Source organism: Sminthopsis crassicaudata, chromosome 1 (assembly GCF_048593235.1).
Source record: "Sminthopsis crassicaudata isolate SCR6 chromosome 1, ASM4859323v1, whole genome shotgun sequence".
In the NCBI taxonomy this organism is placed as follows: domain Eukaryota; kingdom Metazoa; phylum Chordata; class Mammalia; order Dasyuromorphia; family Dasyuridae; genus Sminthopsis; species Sminthopsis crassicaudata.
In genome coordinates, this window is record NC_133617.1 from 640,566,774 (window position 1) to 640,587,864 (window position 21,091).

Genomic DNA, 21,091 nt, shown 5'->3' on the forward strand with positions numbered 1-21,091 from the left:
TCAGAACAAAAGGAGAAACCATGAAAGAAACAAAAAAGAAAAAGGAAAAAAAAAGTGAACATACCATGTGTTCATTTATATTCAGTTTCCTTTGTACTGTTTCTGGATGTGGATGGCATTTTCCATATGAAGTTTATTAATTTTGCCTTCACTCATTGAACCACTGAGAAGAATCAAGTCTGTTATAACTGATCATTGCATAGTCTTCTTGTTTCTGTGTACAATGGCTTCCTGATTCTACTTTTTGCTCAGAATCAATTCATGTAAATCTTTCGAGACCTTTCTAAAATCAACCAGTTCATCATTTATCATAGAACAATAATATTTCATTATTTTCATATACTGTAACATATTCAGACATTCCCAAATTTGTGAACATCTACTCATACTTCAATTCTTTGCCACCACAAAAAAGCTACAACAAATATTTTTGTACATGTGAGTCCTTTTTCCTCTTTTATGATTTTTTTGGGGATACAAAGGGCAGAGTCTTTGGGAAACACTGTTGAACCAAAAGGCATGGATAGTTTCAAATTGCTCTCCAGAATATTTGGATCAATTCAAAACTCCACCAACAATGCATTAGTGACCTAGTTTTCCCACACCTTCTCCCACATTTATCATTATCTTTTCCTATCGTCTTAGCCAATCTGAAAGGTGTGCAGTGCTACCTCAGAGTTATTTTAATTTGCATTTTTCTATTCAATAGTGATTTTAAGCATTTTTTTTCATATGACTATAGATGGCTCGAATTTCTTCATCTAAAAATTTGATCATTTAAAAATTGGAGAATGACTTGTATTCTCATAATTTTGACTCAGGTCTTTATATTTTTTGGAAAGGAGGCTTTATCAGAAACACTGAAATTTTCACCCCAGCTTTCTGCTTCCCTTCTAACATTGGCTGCATGTTTTTATTTGTACAGAAAGGTTTAAATTTAATTAAATCAAAGTTGTCCATTTTGCATTTTATAATGTTCTCTAGTTCTTCTTTGGCCATAAAATTTCAAGTATTCCCAACAATTTCTGTGAAATACTAAGTTCTTATCCCAGAAGCTGTAGTTGGAGACTTTATCAAAACCCAGATTACTATAGTTAATGATTATTTCTTAATCATTACCATATCATTTTAATGACAACATTTTTATATCTGGTAATGTTAGGCCACTGTTCTTTGATTTTTTTTTTTTACATTAATTTCCTTGATATTCTTGACCATTTGTTCTTCCAGATGAACTTTATTATTTTTCTATCTTTATAAAATAATTTCTGACAGCTTGATTGATACAGCACCGAAGAAACAGACTAATTTAGGTAGAATTGTAATTTTTTAAATTTTAGCTTGACCTACTCATGAATAATTGATATTTTTCTAATTGTTTAAATCTGATTTGATTGTGTGACAAGTCTTTTGTAATTGTGTTCATATATACCCTGCGTTTGTCTTGGCAGGTTGACACCCAGATATTTAATGTTGTTTTCAGTTATTGTAAATGGAATTTCTTTTTCTCTCTTGCTCCTGAGCTTCATTAGTAACATACAAAAATGCTGATGATTTATGTGGGTTTATTTTATTGCAAAAGTTACTGATTGTTTCAAGTAGAATTTTGAATGATTATGATTTTCTAAGTATTCAATCATATCTGCAAAGAGTGATAGTTTTATCTATTTATTGTTTACTCTAATTCCACAAATTACTTTCTACTTTTTATCAATATTTCTAATGCAACATTGAACAATGGTGATAATAGGCATCTTTATTTCACCCCGATCTTATTAGGAATTCATCTAGCTTCTCCCCATTAGAAATAATGCTTGCTGATGGCTTTGGTTAGCTATTGCTTATTATTTTAAGGAAAAATCAATTTATTTCTTCTAGTGCTTTTAATAGGAATTGGTGCTATATTTTGTCAAAAGCTTTTTCTGCATCTATTTTTTTTTCTAAATTAGGGCTAGTTAAGTAATTTATTTCTTTTTTCAGTTAATCTGGGAAATTTATATTTTTGCAAATATTTATCCATTTCAATTAGATTGACAAGTTTGATGGCATATAGTTGGGCAAACTAGCTCCTGATTATTGCTTTACTTTTTTCTTCATTGGTGGTAAATTCACCCCTTTAATTTTTGATGGTGTAATTTTTTTCTTTTCCTTTTTCTAATTAAATTAACCAAAGATTTCTCTATTTTATTATTTTTCACACAAAACCAATGCTTAGCTTTAGTAATTAGTTCAATAGTTTTCCTAGGTTAAGATGTATTAATCTTTCGTTTGATTTTCAGTATTTCTAATTTGGTATTTAATTGGGGTTTTAAAATGTGTTCCTTTTATCTCTTTTTAATTTGCATGCCCAATTCATGCATCTCCCTTTTCTCTATTTTATTCATGTAGTTATTTCCCCCAAGAACTGCTTTGGCTCCATTCCATAGATTTTGATATGTTGTCTCATTATTGTCATAACCTTGTGTTTCAGATTTTCCCCTCATTCCTCCCATCCCTTCCCCTAGATGTCAGGTAATCCAATATGTGTTAAATATGTTAAATCCAATATGTTGTAAACATATTTATACAATTCTCTTGCTGCACAAGAAAAATCAGACCAAAAAGTAAAGTAAATGAGTAAGAAAACAAAATGCAAGTGAACAACAATAAAAAGAGTGAGAATGCTATGTGGCAATCCACATTTAGTTCCCACAGTCCTCTCTGGGTACAGATGGCTCTCTTTGTCACAAGAACATTGGAACTGGCCTGAATTATCTCATTGATCAACATATATTCTACCACAAGCAGGAAATTTTTATAAAACAAAAAACCTATCATAAATACAATAGCACTTTATATGCCAATATCTGTTACAATGGATAAAGAGATAAAGTCTATGAAGAATGTACTAAGTTCTTCAGGATGAAATCCACATTTAGTTTGATATTTGGTGATGTCAATTGAGCAGCAGGATTAGGTAAAGATGGTGGCAAATAGGTTGATTGTAATGTTCTGTTCCTCTAAATTGTAATCCTTCTCTGGTTGTAGAGCCTTTGGGGAGCTTCTGGAGGCAGCCTTCCTTTCAGTTCAGTATAATTACTCCAAATGCAGCCAGGAGTTAAAGTCCAGATCATATATTGTGTCCTTCAAAATCCTGAATCTTTTCCTAGGGCCCAGTTAGCTTTAGTAGAGGCCTATCTCTCCTTTTGACACCTGAGAGTTCTTGTCCGAATGTCTCCAAATCCAAAGGTTAGTCCTTCAACCTCCAGTGTCTCACTCTCCCCAGTGTCTTCAGCCAGCACAAAGGTAGACATAGGAATAAATCAGACTCCTCCTCCTAGAGAGTGGGCTTGTGGGTACTCCCTGGGCTTGTGGGAGCTCCTTAAAAATATGCTCTCTTAAAGGTGTGAATCTCATGGACTTCGATTAACTACATTACTGAACTAGAGAATTGTTAAGTACCTTGCTAAATTAGATAATTACTGTCTCTATCCATTCCAATGACTTAGCCCCTTGTAATAATCCTAACATCCGTGGATGAAATCATTTGTTGTTTCTGTGATTTGTTGTTTGACCTACTCACTCTTTAGAATTAGATTGTTTAATTTCCAATTGGTTTTAGTCTAGCTTTCCTTGTTGTATTGTCCAGACTAGATTTTTGGAGGGCCTTGGGACTAGCCTTGGTCTCAGCAGAATAATCACTATGAGAATAGTCAGGAATATTGTCTTCTTCAGTATCCAGTCTGAACCGGTCTGCTCCACAGTCTCTTCCAGCAATCTGACTCACAGTGATTATCCCCAGTTTCTCCCAGCAGTCTGCCAGTTTACCAGTCTCCCCCATAGTGCAGGAGGCAGAAGAGCCACCAAGGGGATAGTCAAAGATAGAATATCTCTCTTCTAGTCCTTGTTAGCCCTTATATACCTTATTGCAATTACATCATTACAGCATACTGATTATGTGTGAACTTAGAGAACCATTACATCACTATATTAACTACTAGGTATATATGTGAACTAGTAGTGATGTAACAAACAACATGAATCAACATAAGGAATTATACATGTCCATAAATCCTAGAGATAGTCTACACTAATCTATTTTCATTTATTTAATGTGTCAGGGAATCCAATAATTTAAATTAATAATTTGAACTATTTGATGATATTATATCAAGAAGGGAACATGCAACCTTGTACTTTGAATTAAAACTGTTCTATGGCTAGAGATCCTTCCTCTACTTCTGTCCAAACAACTTCTAAACTGTTGGAAGAATGCTTCCCTAATGCTTGTTTTAAAAGAAAGTTATCACACAAATTGGTGCCTTCACTTTTCCAGTTTACATCACAGAGGTATTTTAAAATGCTTTTGAGAGACATTTCCTATAACGTTTCACAGTAAATGATTTAACCATCTCATCACGTGTCAGGGAATCCAATGATTCCTGCAGATTCTGAAGTCCTGCAACAGTCTTATCATGTCTCAGGGAATCCAATGATGCTTGTACATTCTGAAGTCCTGCAGCAGTCTCATCATATGTCAGGGAATCAAAGGAGACAATAAAGAGTTTGGACTTTTCCCTGACTATTCTCATGGTGATTATTCTGCTGAGACGAAGGCTGGTCCCAATGTCCTCCAGAAAACTGGCCTGGACATTACATTTTGGCGCCCAACGTGGGCCATAAGAAACTTAAGAATTACAAGAAGAACCAGCAGTGTTCCAGAGCTGTTCATGAGAAAGATCCTTCAAGAGAACTAAGGTATTTTCAGAGAAATATGACCATTTTAGAGAGGCAACATGTTACAGTTGAAATCATGCAAGACTTGGGATAAGGTGAAGTACTTTCAGATTCTGAAGATCTTGAGAAAACCAAGGAAGCTCTCTGAATCTTGATTTCCTCCTCTATAAAACAAGGATATAAATAGTCCTAGAACTTATGTCACATTGTTAACTCCTCCCTCCTTCCCTTCCTTTCTTCTTTCCTTCCTTCCTTTCTCTCTTCTTCCCTTCCTTTCTTCATTTCCTTCCAGCATCCTATGTGCTAATACGTTTAATTAAATTTGAAATAGGTGAGAAACAGATATGTCACATTCCCTTAAATTAACAATTCAACTGCATCCACTTTTTTTTTTGCTTCTTTCTCACAAACCAAATTAATGAATAGGGAAGTTTTTATTTTTCATTTTTCTTTTTTTAGCATCTGAAGTAACGTGTTATGATGAAACTTTAATCTATACCATTAAATCATTTACTATGAAACGTTATAGGAAATGTCTCTCAAAAGCATTTTAAAATACATTTGTGATGTAAACTGGAAAAGTGAAGGCACCAATTTGTGTGATAACTTTCTTTTAAAACAAGCATTAGGGAAGCATTCTTCCAACAGTTTAGAAGTTGTTTGGACAGAAGTAGAGGAAGGATCTCTAGCCATAGAACAGTTTTAATTCAAAGTACAAGGTTGCATGTTCCCTTCTTGATATAATATCATCAAATAGTTCAAATGCAAAAAGAAGACTTTTGGTGGGAGAATATTGTTTTGTCAGCAATTAACAATATTTTCTACGTGGAATTTTTTGACAAGCTAAGTGCAAGAGAGATAGATATAGTAGATGAAGGAAAAGAAGAACAAACTTGGAGTAAACATGAAATAACTTTCAATCCTGCCTTAGATTCTTACTATTATGTGATTCTAAAAAAGTCATTTAACTTTATTTACCATCAATTGAGTTTAAAAATAATGATGTCACCAACTTTCCACGTTTGTAACAATTAAAATCAGAAATATGTAAGGTATTTTACAAGACTAGTATTGCTTTTTTTATTTCACTTTTTTCTTTGAGACAGAGTTAAATAGTGATAGAGAATTTGTTTCAGCAAAGATAAAGCAATTTTCCCAAATAAAATTTATCTTAAAATCTTTATTTAAAGGGACTGTCTTTTTAAAAATGAATCAATTATGTTTTATAATATTTACTTTTTAAGAAAAATACTTTTTTTGCAATTAAAGTTTTGGTTTGAAAACTTCAAATAGCAACCTGACACCATTTTTTTTGAAATATTTTTTTATTCCTTTGAAAGAGTAAATAGTTAAACAATTGTGTGTGATAGATGCCAAATATGAAGATCAAAAAATATTATGAACTAAGCTGTTTACTGTTTACATATGACAATTTTCAAGACTAAGAAGTCAAGTTCAAATGACCTTTAAATAAATTGTAATATGTATGGATAGCATATGCACAAATGCTTTTCTCAATTTTTCAAAAATTTAAAAACAATTTTTAAAATTGTTTTCTAAAATATGCCTAGAGAAAACTTAGAATGACTCCGCTGTAACAATAATTTCATTTGGAGAAAGAATGAATATGTGTGCGTGTGAGAGAGAGAGAGAGAGAGAGAGAGAGAGAGAGAGAGAGAGAGAGAGAGAGAGAGAGAGAGAGAGAGAGAGATTTAAAACATGCTATCAACTGGCTATTTTGTTTTTTTGTGATTTTGATTCTTTATTTTTATAATTTTTAGGTATTCAAAGGTGACAAAATAACATAGAAATATCTAATTTTAAACATCATTAGGGTTGTTTTCAAAATTAGCTATGTGAAATTTGTTTAATATTAAATAACTTTCACATATTTCAAAGGAAACATTAAGTGATTTGGTTAACCCTCGTTTAACTTTAATGTATAATCCTTTCCTGTGAATTATCAACAGATAAAACTGTTATCTATCAGTAGTTACAATAAATTTATCAATATTGTGTAACATTTACATAGAATTTTAAATTTTAAAATACTTTACATATATTCTTGTTTGAATTTCATAATAATCCTAAGAGCTGGGTGACCTTTTTATTCAAATTTAGAAGGGTTCAGAAAGGCTAAATGACTTCCAAAATGATGTATTATCTCTATAACTGGAATGAAATGAAGAGGTCTTTTTTCACTCCTGTAATTTTATAGATAAAGAATCTGAGGCTCCTCAAGTTTTGCTAGCATCCCACAGATAGTAACTATTAGCAGCATAAAGTGAATCCATGTCCTCTGATCCTACATTCAATTCAATCCAAATCCTCTCAACTCCAAAACCAGTGACCCTGTCTTTCTAACAGAAAATTAGACAGATTTTGTTTCAGGTATTATCTGCAGTTACAAAGGAATAGTAAAATACTAGCTTCCCCCCCTTTTAAAAAATTCTAGAAATTGATCATGTGCATATTCCTAACTGAGCATGGAATACCTCAGATATTAGGATCATTATTAACCAATATCAGAAGCATATATTAAGATTTTTAAAAACCAGCATTCTCAATATACTTATAAATTTTCTAACAAAAGATAGTGGGTTCACAGTAACAAATGTAAGTGTGCATACAGATACATAGTCTTTCTTTGTCTCATTCTATCTGTCTCTCTCACACACATGTAAATACATATATACAAATTCTTAAAGCTCCACAAGAACTTGTTGCTGGCTTTGATAACTTTCTTTTTTGATTGTGTCACAATCAATATTTTATTTTATTCCATCTTAGCTCCCCTCTCTGTTCCTTTGTCTAATCTCCATTTCTCTCCTAAGGTTCAGATGTCATTTCTGTATTTGTTAGTAGATGAATCAGTTTTCTTTTTTGCTAAATCTTCTTCCTGAGAAGATGAAGAAGTTATGCTTTGATTTTGACCAAAGAATTTTTCCCTCAAGACTAGAAAAGACTTCTGCCCTTTCAAATGATCAGATTAGCATGCTTATTTTCACATTATTAAGTAATCAAGGAACAAATGCATTAGGAAAGAGTTTACTTCACAGTCTGGCTTGTCGGTTTCTAAAAACTATTGTGAGTTGACAACTAACCCAGATTCCATTTCTTCCTTTTCCTCTGAACCACAAGGGAAGCTAAAATGCATTTTTACACTGCATTTTGCCTAAAGGCTCTCAGTAAAATTTAATTTTCTTACTGCATTGATTTTTCCATTATAAGTTGTAACAGTCTAATGATATCTCATAAGAATTTTTAGTGGTGAGGAAAAAAAGAATGTGAATGATTTACCAATGGTAGCTGAAAGTGCTTGAAGATTTTCTTTTTTACTGATTTTTGTAACACTTCCCTCTGTCTTGCTGTTGGACAGTTGCTTAAAAAAGTTGGTTACTGTCTTTCTCCAAATGATTGCTTAGATAAGATTAAAAATAAGTGAATAAAAAGCATATGTAACTTTTTTTTCCCTTACATAAAATCTCTGTGTTTGAAATCAAAGCATTCTATTTTAGGCAGTGAAGTAAGTATTCAGAGATAGAACTGAATGTTATTGTTAAAAATTAATGCACCACACTGAAATAATGTGACTGAGAGACACTAAAGTGTAAAAGGCTCTTGTCTTTTAGACTTGATTACAGTCAGTAAAGGCTGACATCTTACCCTAATTGCTTTAGATACATCAAGTTGTCATGTTTTTATTTCCCATTTGGACAAAGCATACATCAAAAAGGTAGTACACAGGCTGATCCCCTACAAAACAAAGATATAAAAACTCCTCACAAAAACCTGATATTTTATTCCCTTCTGAACTGTTGCCTTAACATTGAAGCTTCAGCAATAACTTAAAATAACCATGTTTGAGAAAATGTACAAAAAATAGAACCAGTGTCACAGTGAACACAACACAAAATTCAGAGCTCCATATGTTCAACAGCTCTAAGGGAATATTTTAATTATTATTTTACATTGTCATCAACACTACAGGTGGCTATGAATAAAAAAGTGATTTTTCTATCAAAAGTTAACTAAGCTGAATAGATTATTCATTATAAGCATATAGAGACCACAAAAAGAAAGACATTAATTGGCATTACCCATCATTACCTTTAGCGCTTAAATTGTGTATGCTGATGATATTCATTTTCATGTAATATGATCTTTACTTTTTAAAATAACATTTAAGGGACTTGCAGTAGAAATGTTTAGCATCTGTTTTGAAGAACAAAATTGTTCTTTAAAATGTCATCAAAATAAATAATTAAGGAACCAATTTTTTTTCCTGTTTTAAATTTCTTCATTTGAATTTTTAACTACAGTGTGCATTGGACACACAATTCATGTCTGCCAGTAAATAAACAAACATTTTTTTTTTCTTCTAAGGGATATAGTAGTGTTCTCTGTATTCACTTATTAATTAAGTTAGCCTGACCATTTTACAAAACTATTTTTCAACATCTTCTTCAACAGATGAGCTTTATGTTATTTGGTAGGGGTTTCTGGCCAAAATAGTTAATTAGCAACTAATTTTGACATCCTTTTTGTTGTCAAGTATTTGAAAGGAAGTCAAGAAGAACTGGGTTCAAATTTTACCTATGACACATTGTTATTATGTTGGACAAACCAGTTAATATCTACGCAATTTGCATTTATCATCTGGAAAAATCCATAAAATAATAACAAGATGTATTATACACCATCTCACAGTTGTGAAGCTTAAATGAGATAAGAACATAAATCAGAACCAGCCCATTGCTCCCTTTTCCCAATGCCTTTTCCTGCTAGTCATAGATAGAAACCTTATTAAAACTCCCAAGAATTACCTGGCATTTAGGTGGTAACCCTTTATGTCTAGGGTTTCAACAGAGGTACACTCAATTCCACATAAATCCCAGTAGACAGATCCTGTTTGCATTACCTTCTCTAATTGTCCATATTTTAAATAGACCCCCTCAACAAAGCAGGCTTGTTATACTGTCTTGTACTTTTTGTTTACTTTTACAGCACTATGGGTATCCTGAACCATTATAAGTCTTTATAAATCTTCATTAAAACAACATACAATTTTCCTGCCCTAAAGCAGATTATATATTGGATGCTTCTATCTATAAAGATGTCCTATTGCTTTACTACTTTATAATAGAGAAATAGTCAATATAAAGACAAGCTTGTAAAACTATACAATTACTTCCCTATAGTAGTGTTTATTCTGCTGTGGTGATTCTTGTAGACTTTTCAAATATTGATTTTTATTTGATTGCAAAACTCCATCAGGAGAGGGATGATGTGTATGTATTCACTTTTTTGAACACAGTGGGAGCTCAATAAAAGCATCCCCTGCTATAGGAGGCCTGTCATTATAAAGCTATAAACCTGCTCCTCTAGGAAGGAATTGCTTACTTATCCTCTAACCTCCTTTCAAAGGCTGAAATGATATCCTAGTTCATTCAGCATGTGTTAAATGTAAAAAAAAAAAAAATGAACCACTTTCACTCATGATCAGTTATCTGCACAGCTTGCACGTAGTTGGAGACCTGAAAAAAATACTGGTCCCAGTGTTCATAGGTTATTCTTATGAATCATAGTAAAGTATGACAGAATATTTCAGTTCATATATATATATATATATATGTATATACACACACATATATATAAAACGCTTGCATATACACATGAATATATGATTACCCTCACATACATATGTGTATATATGTCCCTGTGTATGTCTATAAATATATATATATATATATATATATATATATATATATGTGTGTGTGTGTGTGTGTGTGTGTACTTGTGTGTGTGTTTGTGTGTGTGTATGTGTGTGTGTATGTATGTGTGCATACTAAGGGAAGATTTTTTTTATAAGTAATATAAGCATTACTATTTAATACTAGGACTGTTCATCAAAAGAGCAATTATTATAACACAACCTCTGACACATGTTACAAAAATTTACTTAAATTTCCTTTTTTATCTTGGATAGGCAAATTTAAAGTTTGCCAGAATTTTTAATCTCATGTAACATTTATTTTCATTGAAATGCTACTTTGAAACTGAAATATGTCATATTATGCTTTGAAAATCTATTTATACTAATTTCAATGGGTAGACAAGCAAGTTGTAGTATAAATCCTAGTTAACAGGTAAGAGCTACAGGAAACTCTTTAAGGTTACCTTACTGAACTGGTGCTGGTCTGTATTGGTGGAAGATATTTCCTCATTACGAATGGCCCATATAAATTAAATCATGGGTACAGTTCCTTTCTTTATCAATTAAATAAAATTAGAATTTTATTTAAATATCTTTCTAATGGTTTTAGTTTTTTTAGTGGAATGTAATGAATTATTCTTTATGGAAAAATGTTGCAACTGTAGATCATTTTAAAAATGAAGTTCCTGAATAAATTGCTGAGAAAATATATTTGTAATATGAAAAGAGAGATTATCATATTACTTGGAATGTGAGGAGGATATTATAATGTATAGGAGAGACTGCATGTTATTTCTAATGCACCTTTAGTGAAGATATACTCCCAACAAATTAATCTAGAGATAAGGGAATTGAGTTACCAAAGCGGAATGAAACTTGTCCAAGACCACATGGACAGCAAAAAGAACAGCAAGAATTAAAATACAAATCTTCTAATTCCAAATCTAGTGCTCTGTTAGTTTTAAAACACCATACTGAGGCAAAGGGAACTTGTAAGAAAAATAAATAAACACAAACCTTGGTTAGTGAAGTCATACTATGTTTAATAGAGGCTATATTAAGAAAATTACAAAGAGAAAAAAGAATCAAACATGATTAGGTACATATCTCATTTTCTGTTCTTGGAGAGATATGTAATAAATACAAAAAAAACTGTGATTTTATATTTATATAAAGGTGATTAATGGGTTTAAAGACAGAAGTTCTACTTATTTATAGTCTAGACCAAACAATTACATCCCAAAGAAATTTCAATAATCAGTGATAAAATTTTATTCAATGAGTATTCTAAAAATATCATTTATGATTTGGCTTTTTTCCCCTATTTATCTATTAGAACAAATCACTGTGATATGACCATTATTTATTGGGAACGTTACTTCCCCAACATTAACTAAATTATGTTTTTTTTTTCCTAAAAATCAACAAAGCTAGGAGTTGATTGATTAAATTGATTGACAAAGTTCAAACACTATTTCCCTTTATGCAGTTTTCAAGTTGCCTATGGCTTCATTGTTATGACTTCCTGATCATCTAAAGACATGAAAAGTTCCATTTATGTGATGTCTTAACCCCACAGATTTGCCAGATGTCCCAAGACCACATGAGTCAATTGCTATATTCTGCCTGCTAACCAGGTACTTGTCCATATGGAGAAAAGGTGGAGCTACATTTACCCAAAGAAAAGGCTATTTTATCCTTTTTTATTTTGTATGCTTTCTGAGTTTCTGTTGTTGTTTGTCCTTTGTTTTCTTTTCAGAGAAACAAAGACAAAGTTTTACAGCTAAGTAAACCTGTTTTTTAACTTTTTGATATACTACAGTAGTCAATTTTCATCCCAACATTGAAATTGATCTAACAGGATGATGGCCTAAGTCAGGCTTGCCTACTAAAAGACATATGGCTTGAGCTTTATGTGAACAATTCAACATAGCATAAAGTGAATAAAACTTCATTGAGGGAAAATCATTCTTTTAACTCCCACTTTTCCTTAATTTACTTTTAACAGTTTAGATATTTTAGAAAGTTAAAGAATTACATAGATAAGTAACACACATATATATATATATATATATAAAGTCTGCTATCACAAGCTATACAAATATAATCAGGCTATGTAACAGTTTGCCTTGATAAATGTAAACAGAAATATGAAGCCATAAAAAAGTTTTTTTTCACAGAAAAAGTTGCTTTAAACAAAGGTTAGTTCTTTATTATGTGCTAACAATTTGCTAAAGATAGGATAGACTGTGAAGATAAATAGCATACTACCCCAGTTTTTAAAGGATTTGTATTTGAATAGGTGGTGTATTAGCATATGTGTCCTAATTATAATATAGGCAAGACTGATGCATTAGAAAGAAATAAAATAGCAAAGTTCACAAAAGAGAAAGATCTTTTCTGGCTAAGGACAACTTCATTTGGACTGTGCTTTGAAGAATAGATAGATAAGTTAAAGCTAGTGGGGAAGTATTTTTCAGAAGGAATGACATTAGCAAAGGAGATATGATGTAGGAGATATGATATTTGTTGAACCATGCAGTGTATAACAAATAAAATTTATTAGAAAAAGTAATAGCATGCGAAGAAGAATAATGAGAGATGAGGCTATACTTTGGATATACTTGTTGAATGACAAGTTTTAAAAAGTTTTATTTTATCAATATGCAATGGGAAGTTATTAAATGTTATTTACTAAGGTAAACTGATGTGATCATATCTTTGCATTGGGAAAGAAAATTAGAAAGAACAAAAGATCATCAGCCTCTCAGATCTGTGGAAAAGGAAAGAATTTGTGGCCAAAGAAGAACAAGAGAACATTATAAAGTGCAAAATGGATAATTTTGATTATATTAAATTAAAAAAGATTGTGTACAAATAAAACCAGTGTAAGCAAGATTAGAATGGAAGGAGAAAACTGGGTTTCATTTAAGGGGTTTCATAAAGGCCTTATTTCTAAAATATATAGAATATTGATTTATAAGAAAACAATTCCTTCTTAAATTGATGAATGGTCAAATGATATGAAAAATTTTCAGATGTAGACATTAAAACCATTTTACTCATATGAAAATTGCTCAAAATCTAGTGTTCAGAGAAATGCAAATTTATGGAACTGGAAATTTAGTGGGGGCCCATCAATTTAGGAATAGCTGAATAAGTTATAATGTATATATATATATATAGTGGAACATTATTATTCTATAAGAAATGCTGAGCAGGCTGATTTCAGAAAGGCCTGAAAAGACTTATATGAACTGATATTAAGTGAAGTGAATAGAGAAAATATTATATAATGATCAATTCTGATGGATGTGGTTCTTTTCAACAATGAGGTGATTGAGGCCAATTCCAATAGACTTGTGATGGAGAGAGACATTTACATCCAAAAAGAGGACTGTGGGGATTACACACATAATTTTCACCTTTTTTGTTATTTGCTTACTTGCTTCTTTGTCATTTTTTTCCCTTTTGATTTGATTTTTCTTGTGCAACATGATAAATGTGAAAATATGTATAGAGGAATTGCACATATTTAACATATTGGATAACTTTCTGTAGAGGGGAGGATATGAGAGGAAGGGAGAAATTTGGAACACAAGGTTTTGCAAAGGTGAATGTTGAAAACTGCATATATTTTGAAAAAAAAAGCTATTATTAAGAAAAAAGAAGAGTTATCAAATCATGTCAATAGTTTGGAAATAATTTTATTGCTATTCCTAATTAATTCATATAGGGGACCATTAGAAATTTCCAAATTTAATTTAGGAGTTGGAAATATTTCAGAATATGTAAAACAAATATAATATTTCTCTAATCTGCACTAAAAATCTAGGCTGCATGTAGATGCTGATGTGCATTTAGATAACTTTCCTATTTCAATGCCTGAATATAGACCTGATTTCTTCCCAATTTGTAGCAAAACATTAGTTCCCTAAAATATCTTTTATCATATATACTATTCTGAATTTAGGTTCAAACAAGTGAAGATCAATTTACTTACACTGAAACATTTCTAACTTCTGAATTATTTGGAATGGTCAGCTAACCTCTAACTTTATAGTGAAGTAGGAACAAAATAATTGTAGCCTCCTAAACAACTCAGCCTAAATGTGCCTTGGGACTATGCACTATCCATGGTTCCATCACTATATTCAAATATACTATTACCCAAATTTTAATTTTCATAATTTAATCTTCCTAAATTAAAATGTTTATTCAAACTTTGAATTTAATATCACAATGCTGTAAATATGTAGTATGCTATCTTCTGTATCACATATAATTTCTCTGATTTTTTGATCCAGTTTACTGTTCTATTTGGGTCTTTACATTTAAACATTTCCTTCTTCATTCCTCTCTTTATTTTACATGAAGTATATTATTAGCATATCTAAAACTTTTAATTTTCTAGATAGCCAGAGTAGGAGTGTATAAGCTATTTGGAACTCTTACTGCTCTTCTAGTTGAAGCAGTGTTACACAAAGAGTTGGCACACTGGATAAAGTGCTGGAATTTGAGAACGGAAGCAATGCTTTCAAATTTTGCTTTAATAGCATATGACTGGATAAATCATTGCACTTAATTTCTAAACTATTTCCTCACCTATGCAAAAGAATATTCAGTGAGATTGTGTTTGAAAAATGCATTACAAACCTTAAATAATTATTATTAATATTATTATGAAATCATTAGATGAAAGAATAATCCTAATCTGGAACCAAATTATACACAATTTTTTAACTCAACAGGATGCCTGATCAATGCAATAAGAAATTAAGTCAGATATTAATGTAGTCTTAATTTAACATATTCATGGTAGAAATGTAGCCATAAAGTGCAGGTAAAAACTAAAACATTATGGCTCAGGAAAATTTGGCAGAGAAGCATCGTGGTTAATCACAAATGGTATATCTTACCAAACAGATTTTTGTAGGTTTCATGTTTGGCACAAATGTAGAATGTGGCCAAGTCTCCAGCCATACTTAATAAGAAATGTGGACCAAGAATGTTTTTTATATTTTGAATATCACTACCCAAACTTCCATAAAATCTGAGATATATGTTTAGCAATGAGCAAAACTACCTAGTAGGGGGGAATCTACCTTTGTCATGCCCTGGATCTTCCGCTTTGATTCTTCTGTCTGTCTCCTTGCCTGGGGCTAGGCTAGCTTTCTGGAGGCCCTTTAGACAGGCCTTGGTCTCAGTGGGAGAAACAGAAACACAGGTTAGCAACCACAAGGCTAATGAAGATGGAATGTCTTTCTGAGTTCAAGAGCTTGAGCTCCAGCCTCCAGTCTTCTCAGAGTCTGTCTCTAGGTCTGACTCTGACCTCTTAAATACTCTATTACAATTAAATCCATTCATCATGCTGAGTTATAGGCCAATCATTATATCACTAGGGAATCATAATTTGTTGTAAGATTAAATCAATCATACTAAACTAGAAAACTCACATGCTAAACTAGATAACTATTGTCTTATCAATTCTACTGAGGTAACACCTTGTAAGAATCCTTGTTTCAGGTACATTTCTCCAGAATTCTGGCCCATTACGTGCTCCAACATTTATCATTATCTTTTCCTGTCATCTCAGTCAATCTGAGCAGTATGAGGTGGTATTTCAGAGTTATTTTAATTTGCAGTTCTCTATTCATTGGGGATTTAGAAGACTTTTTCATAAAACTATACATGTTTTTAATTTTACAATTTGAAAATTGTCCATTCATATTCTCTGATTGTTTATCAATTGGGGAATGACTTGTATTCTTATAATTAGACACAGTTCTTTATATATTTTAGAAATGAGACTTTTATCAAAAATATTGACTGTAAAGATTTTCCCTAGTTTTGTATTTCCCTTTTAATCTCAAATATTTATTTATTAATGTTCTTTAACCAATCATATCATTGTAAGGTTAGAAGGAAAATTTAAAATTACTTAAGGACTTTAAGTATGCCCAAGTTACTTTCCAAAAAGATTACATTCTGGGAAATTCTAGTTCAATAAATGATCTATTTTAAATTGACATAAAAGCTGGGAATGTTCCCAATGCTTTGGGTGATTGTCAGTTCTTTGGAACTTAAGGCAAAGGGACTCTAATATATAACTTCCAACTGTTGGAAAATTTTTAAAGTATATCTATTACTTAATTTAGCATCCAAGGAGAAAAATACACTCAAATTTAACATAATGAATATAATCGTATTCTTCCTTATTTGACTAATATGATGAATTTTCATTTGAACATTTCCTCAGCATTCTATGTAACCATTTCCTTCTTTTGTGCAATAAATTCCCCTTACAATGCTATCCTTTTTTTTTTGAAACTCTATCAAAATGGAAATCATTCAGTTTAATCACATTTGAATCAAATATTATTATAAATACATAGAGTTAAAGTATGATTCTTCTTCTTAAAACATATACTTCAAAATGTACCTCTCAACTTATGGGTAGATTTTACTCAAGTACTTTAAAATTAGCTATGCCTTTGCTCCTATTCTCGGTCTTAAATAGCATTTTTATCTTATTATTTTTTCAAATAAATATAGTGATAATGTGATATAGTGAATTTAAAGCTGGTTTTGGAGCTAGGGCATCCAAGTTTAATGAAGGAAAATACTAGCTGTGGATTCCTGGGAAAGTCATTGGAATTCCCAGAGTTCTCTATTAATATAATTTGCAGATAAAGGCCAACCTAAATTGATGAAGGAAATATTCCTTTTCTCTACCACTCCTACAAATCCAACTAACCCAATAAAATGACAATTTCAATCATTTTGTCCATACTGAAGCTAGTTGGCACTATGAATAGAATGTGGGCCCTGAAGTCAGGAAGAGATCCTGACTTCAAATCTGGTCTCAGACACCTACTAGCTGTATTATACTAGGTAAGTCACAGAGCCTTGTTTACCCTAATTTTCTCATACATAAAATGAGCTGAATAAGTAAATAACAAACCATTCCAGTATCTTTGCCAATAAAGCCCTAATTCATGTTACAAAGAGGCAGACAAAAGTGAAAACGACCAAACAAAAATATAGAATAAATATTTAGACTTTTATGCTGTAGTTATATAGTTATTTCATAGTATAAAGATAAAAATAAAAATAAAAATTTAGTATAATTATTATGGATTTCCTTGCCTATTTATAAGAAGAATTTTCTTTGTAATTTAGAGATAAGACTAAATATTTTCCTTTTCTTCAAGGCTAAATTTTACATTTCTATTTTGGAGTCAGTGTTAGTCATTGAGAGTAATAGTGTAACTCTCTTATGTGTTATCAATCACATTTAAACGAGTTTCAAAGGAATAAAACACCTATAAAGTTTTCTATTATTAATTATTAATTGTATCTAAATGCAAACAAGGAGCTCAATTTAGTAAAAAAAAAAAAAAAAAAGAAAAAAATGAGAAACGATACTATTTATACTTGAGTTTTCAGCTAATTTATGTTGTTTGAACTCTCTTTGCTTTAAAAGAGGCAGATGTGGAAATGTTTTCTATAAATCACTACATTTCTCTAGCAGCTTGATATGTTACCAAAGTTCCATGACTAGCAGCCTAATGAGAATGAATGGCTTACAATCTTCAGGGACTGACCCACTTAGTCATTCACTCCATTGAATGGGAGACTATTCTGAGGTACAAGGTCACACCCCTGGCACAATTATTCTGTCTAATGAGATAGCACAAACTCTCTATAGTTTAAAAATCTGTAGTAAGGGTAGCCGAGGGATAAAATACTTGGCTTCCTTACAATGAAATACACATAAACTCCATTGTGAGCAGAGTCTGTATCAGAGGTCCAAATTATGTGAAAAATATCATTTCTTTATGGAATCATTTGCACTTAGAGAGAAATAACACAATTTTTACTTTTATGTTTTCAAGGACGAAAAACTCCATAAAATGAACAGATAATGTATACTCATGTGTACATACATATATACACTATTGTATACATAAATTATATATGTACATACATTCATATATGCAACCAAAATGCTTACAAGTTGGTTTAATAATCCAAATAGTAACTGTTGTAGATAATAAGATTATATGTTAATCTCAAAATTAAAATTACGCATTTGATTACATTGTGTGGTTCTTGTTTCATTTTGTACCATACATTTTCAGAGAACAAATAACCTTAGGACAAAAAACCTTTCAATAGAACCTTATTTTCTATCAAAGCAAAGAATGGAATTATTTCAATCATCTATTCTGATAATTTAAAAATGTTCACTGCTAATTAAAGAAAATTAATGATGAATAGTTAATTGAAAAATGAAAACAGAGATGAATTATAAAAGATAATGAGGCAATTTATGGTTAATTGACCAGTTCTGCCCAAATGTTATTCTTCAAAAAAAAAAAACATAACCAGTATTATATAACTAGAAAATAGATTTTTCAAAAAAAAAATCACAATGAACATAGTGAATTTTCCTCTGTTATTATTTTTAAGTCTTTTTTTGCAAAATACAATGAATAAAGCTAATGATTAAAATTCAAACCATGAAACTTAATGGAAAAGGAAAATATGAGCAGGGAATCATTTCATCTCTGATAATTAGAAAATAATTTTTAAAAAAATCCAGTAGGAATGGCACACTTTTTTGCTGTTTTTGTTGTTGTAGCTATTTGTTTGTTTTGGTAATGCAGAAATTCTCGTATATCACACATATGCTTTTCTACATATTTAGACTTCATACAGTCACAGAATTTGAGAAGAGATAGAAAATTCAGTGAACACCTCATCCCCCAGAATACCTAAGTAAATCCCAAATATGACATTCCGGGATAGTGGTCATATAATCACTTTTTCCCCCCTAAAGCTCAAGGTGGGTATGCCCAGCAAATATTATAAAATTACAATACTACCTAAATTAATCTACTTATTTTGTGCCATACTAATTAAATTTCCAAGAAATTATTTTACAGACCTAGAAAAAATAATAATAAAGTTCAGCTGGAAGAACAAAATATCAAGAATTTCAAGGGAATTAATGAGAAAAAAAAATACCAACAGAGTGGTCTAGCTGTGCCAGACCTAAAACTATATTATAAAGCAGTAGTCATCACAACCAGTTGGTACTAGCTAAGAAGTAGAGCAGTTGATCAGTGAAATAGGTTAAGATCACTAGACAAAATAGCCAATAACTATAGCAATCTAATATTTGACAAACCTAATGACCCCAGCTTTTGCAGTAAGAACTCACTTTCTGACAGAAACTATTGGGAAAATTGGAAGCTAGTATGGAAGAAATTAGAGCTTGATCCATACCTAACACCATATATATATATATGTATATAAGGTCGAAATGGGACCATGATTTAGACATAAAGAGTGATAATATAAGTAAATTAGAAGAATGTAAAATAGTTCACCTCTAAGATCTGTGGAGAATGAAGGAATTTGTGTCCTATAATGTCTAGATTATCTTGCTGGAAGGCTTCAGGATAATTCAGAGTCAGGATTAGTCAAAGTCCTTGGTCTTTAGGAGGAGAACTGAAGGATGAACCCCAGACTCTGGAGCCTGAAGTCATCTCTTCTCATGTTCCTGTGGCTGAGAGGCTCTACCATATCCCTCAGTTCTCTAATCCTTGCCTCTGATTACCTCATCATAAGACATTCAAGCAAGTGCTAATTGAGAGGAGAGCCATCACAAGGCTATACAAGTCAATGTTGTCAAATTATCCGTGCATATGTTTTGAAAATTAAAAGCTTTAAAAATAAAAAAGTACATAAAAGATATATTCAAAGTAAATGGAAAGTAATTCTTAGAAAGCCCTCTTTTTTGGGAAAAGTTCATTTGTTTGATTATTTTTATTTTAAAAATCTACATTGGTTGGTAGATTCCATGTGCATCCACTTATGTCCTCAAAATTTCATTCTTGAGTACATCATTGACTGATTTAATTTATCCTATTTATATTTTCTCTGAATCCATTGATATCTTTTTATTTCTAAATGTGAATAGACATCAGATGATGTTGAGTTTTTCCTTTTTTTTTCTATCTAAGTTTTAATCAGTATTTCCTTTACAATTTTCATCATGTCCACCTAACTATCAGTTCCTTCCTTTTAGTTAAAATAATATCTGGATAGAATTTCCCCTTTTTATTTCCTCTACCTTGTGGAAGATGGTATGATTAAAAATCAAGTCCATGGGTTATTATTAACTGACTATCACAAATCAAAAAAACAAAACAAAACAAAACAAAACAACTCTAATAGTTATACAGATGTCTCTCAACACTACAGTATTATTACTCTGTACCATGTTTTTGATATGTTTTCAAAACTACATCTATTTCTTTTTCTTCTTTGAATAGTCACTTGTCTATTTCAAGGAACTGGAGGGAGAAGTATTTCTATTTCTTCCTCCTTTTTTCATTGAGATATTTTTCATTATAGTTCTCTCTAATTCTTGAAATTTTTACATGATCATATTGTCTTAATACACAATATTATATATCATCACTTCTTAAGTTGTTTCTTTTGTGAGTCAATAAGCATTTAATAAGTGCCTATTAGCTAAACAATGTTTTAAGTGCTGGAATAATATATACCTATTTAGAGCAATTTGTCCAACTATAAAGTTCATCAAAGTCTCAAGGAGAGCTATGAGGTCAAATTTCCTTCTCT

General features: G+C 31.2%; 1 protein-coding gene across 1 annotated transcript in view; it reads right to left on the bottom strand.

Moving 5' to 3' along the window:
- PTPRD (protein tyrosine phosphatase receptor type D) overlaps positions 1 to 21,091 on the bottom strand; it is a 2,806,204-nt gene that overhangs the window by 2,742,776 nt on the left and 42,337 nt on the right.